Raw genomic sequence first — 3,775 nt, forward strand, 5'->3', positions numbered from 1 at the left:
CTATAGTAGGAGCTCAATAAGTATTTGTTGACTCAATAAATAAAAGGAATATGGATTCGTAACTTGAAGTGGTAAGCAGTATAGATCAATTGTAGCTCCTTAAACAGCAGAGTGCCAGGATGAAATGTGTTTGGAAAGCTTATTTTGGGGGTGGTTATGTGAGGTGACACTAGAGGAATAATCACGTAGCAATGTTGATGGAACCATGTCTATGGAAGATTGCTTGACTCAGCCATGTTTCGAACATCTCATCATCTATGCTTTCAAATGCAAGAAAATCCAACATTACAAATACTATCAATTGAATCAATCTGACATTTATGCCTTATGATATCTTGCTGAGCTATCACAGAATTTGCATTATACATAAGCAGTGAACCAAGAAGGAAAGGCTTTGTATCCACTACATTTGCCAGCAAAGCTGTATAAAACAAATCCATTCTACATTTGTATTAAAGTTGACATCAGTGTGCCTGTGCCTGCGGAAAATGGGGGACCAAAAATGAACAGGCGTTTGCTCTTGAATTTTATTTTATTTGTTTATTTTTCAGTGTTTTGGGTTTTTTAGTGAGGGATGCAGAAAGATAAGCCAGGACATCTTTCCAGAGTTCACAACGTAGGTAAGAAAACAAGAGATACCACTTAACAGAGGCAAATAATTCCAGGAGATAAATATTCATGAATGTGTTTTTCAAAATAAAAGTCCCTATACAAATGTGTAACTAAATACTGACTTTGTGGTGTTTCTGTTATATCTGAAAGGGCTTTCAGAAATCGAAATCTTGTTATCGGGTAAAACTAGTGGCCCAGGTAGCCAAAGGTCCTTTCCGGTGGCACCAAATTAACTTGTAGGGAGAGCAGAGCTAATTGCCAGATAACTTTTAATCTGTGAATTTATCCAAAGTTTGAAAACACCATGGGAAATCTTAGGAATCCCAGCAATCAGTGAATGGGTTCTCCACATACCTGCAGGTGCTACACGTCGCCACTCAGAATCTCCTCAGAGTGGCAGCATATGAGAAGTTAACAATCTCCTTCCTTCTGACTTCCTCTGTCTTTGTCCTTCCTTCTCGTATCTTCAATCACCTGTGTCACAGGACATATATAAGTATTTGGGAAGAGTTAGACCCTGATACTAAAGCAGAATCAGAATTAAAGCCAAATATTTAACCAGTTACGTTCAAACACAAGCTAGTGAATGAAGAACTTTAGGTTCAAGTGGCCAAATATTCTGCATGCCTGAAAAAATCTCAATCGTTTCTCATTCTGGTGAGTATTTTCACATTGCACTGTGCTGCCACAAATTAAGTGCATGTATATTTTTCAGTGCGGATTTATCTCTGACAGATCTGAAATAGGAGACTGGAAGAAAATATTTTGTATCTGTGTATTTTTAAAATACCCATCCATGAAAAAGGAGCCAGGTGTTAGTATCCTATGGGGGGAAGTTTCTCATGGAGTTACTATAAGGCTGAGTTGGTTCACTCCATTTCTTGTTCTTTAACAGATTCTGGGGTGCCACCATTGTCCTGTTCAGGTTCAGGGAGCTCATTCAGTGGTATTGCAACAGCCTCGTACGGCAGCTTGTCTTCTCACCAAGCACCATCAATCAAATCCAAGGTCCCTCCATCTCTCAGTACTTCACTGTCCGTTCTCCTGCAGCTAAACTTGTCGGATCAGTGCCGGACCCAGCGTTGCACCCTGCACTTGAATTCTAATCTTAAAGTGAACAAAAATAAAGCCAAGACAAATGGCAAAAAGAATGAAACAAATATTTTTCACTTTTATTATAAATATGCTTGTCAACATAGTTTGATTTTGAAAACATCAAGAAGCAAGAAGGTTAATTTTTAAGTATTTGGTTTAATGATTAAGAAAGAGTTAATAAAGAATTACTTTCTACTTACTCTAGCTTCATTTCATTTTCGTTTCACTAAATAAGTTTGGAGTTGTGATAATCGAGATGTCCTAATTTAATTATCATTGTTATGAGTAAAAATATTGTGAATACTATTATTATATTAGCAATAATTTATTTTATTAGTATAATAATGTACAATATATACATTATAAAATGTATAATAGTAATGCATTTCACTAACATTTGTAGAAGTCTTTATTTTCACTTACATTATTTCAACTAGCCACAATAGGCAAGTGTTTGGATGGTGCACATATTATTATCTTTCTTTTATATTGGAGAATCTAGCAATCAGAAATACTAGATAACTCCAGGTCACCCAGTCATTATACAACTGGAGTCTTTTATGCCTTATTTCTTTTACTCTGCCACACTGCTATTCTTCCTGCTGCTTTCTTTCACTAGGGACTTCTTTTTTTTCTTTAATCTCTGGCCAAAATTAAAATTTATCATCGAAATACTTAACTTGTCCAAATTCATGATTGACCTTGTTGAGAATAAAACATTTCATCTAAGCTTACAAGACGAAATTCAACTTTATTTTCAACTTGGTAACAGAATAACTATAATAGATAATTTAATTATTATCTGGCATAAATATATACACTAGAATATAGCGATCAATATTCTCACTCTTGTGATAAAAGGGAATTTAGAAGCAAGGAGGAACAACTGCATAATTTTCAAGAGTTTTTCTGGATGCCATATTTTCAATCTACGTATATCTGTAAGTCTTTGCATAGGTGGTTCTGTGCTTTCTTAACTAACAAATTGAGACAATTAATGTTCAATAAATAATGTGCTACTCTAGAGAGAAGTTCTTTTCCTCACTCTTCATCTATTTGAGTAATTAATATCATTACCCAATATTAGCTCCTAACACAAGGATTTCAAAAAATATTGTTTACTATACAGTAGAGTTGTCACTCTCAAGTATTAGAGTTTGATCACTACACAGCGGTAAAAAATGACAACAATTAGCTTCTACCCAAATAATAAGCTTCCCTTTCCTGAAATAACAGAAATAATATAAACATCTTGAGCTAAATTATTAAATTATCATAAACAGAGTCATGTCAGAGACAGGGGAAAATCATTCCAAAGACATGAAATTACTCTAGCAAGAATTGACTAAAACCTCATTAAAGTAATTAACATAATTAAGAAAAAATATTTCTTTAATGAGGACTCTGCTTGAATCTGGAAACATCAGGAAAGCATATTTTGCACATTTTTATTTAACTACCAAAATACCTGTTGTCTGGTCTTAATAAGCAGAAAAACCCATATTTTGGATATGAATGAATCAGGTTCTCAGTAGAATGATACTTCTACACTTTCAGATCACAGCGACTTTCCTTTTTTTCTGATTCTGTGCTTACCAAACACATTTCTGATTGTAATTTGACTTGTAGACTAGCGCGTGTTCTGAGAGCATCTTCGTCATATTTGGGCCTTTAGTATAGCTTGCTGAAGGAGAGAAAATGTGCTGATCTACCTTTAAGTTCGGGCATTAAACATCTGTCTCTGGGGGCTTGCTTAATATGAGCCTGCTCTCATGAGACAAATCTATTCTTAGTGTGTTGATACATTCAGTCCTTATGCTTGCCTCGGCAAAGGAACCGACTCCAGGCAGCTGCAGTGAACTCTCAGAAATGATGAGGGCAGATGAGGCATCCTGAAGAGAGCCGATGCCTTTCTGGCCACTCACATGCTTAAAGCAACTTTTATTTTAACTTCAGTATCCAGCATTTGCTATCTTTTCAGAATTGTGATAATAGCTCCCGAGAATTCAGGGGCGCCTGGGTGGCTCAGTCGGTTATGCATCTGCCTTGTGCTCAGGTCATGATCCCA

The 3,775-nt window shown here is 35.8% G+C and overlaps 1 pseudogene; it reads right to left on the reverse strand.

Moving 5' to 3' along the window:
- Nucleotides 1-1,427: 1,427 nt before the first annotated feature.
- Nucleotides 1,428-3,368, reverse strand: LOC123801044 (anaphase-promoting complex subunit 13 pseudogene; annotated as a pseudogene).
- Nucleotides 3,369-3,775: the final 407 nt, after the last annotated feature.

Source organism: Ursus americanus, chromosome 20, assembly GCF_024610735.1.
Source record: "Ursus americanus isolate L20-20 chromosome 20, mUrsAme1.1.p, whole genome shotgun sequence".
In the NCBI taxonomy this organism is placed as follows: Eukaryota; Metazoa; Chordata; class Mammalia; order Carnivora; family Ursidae; genus Ursus; species Ursus americanus.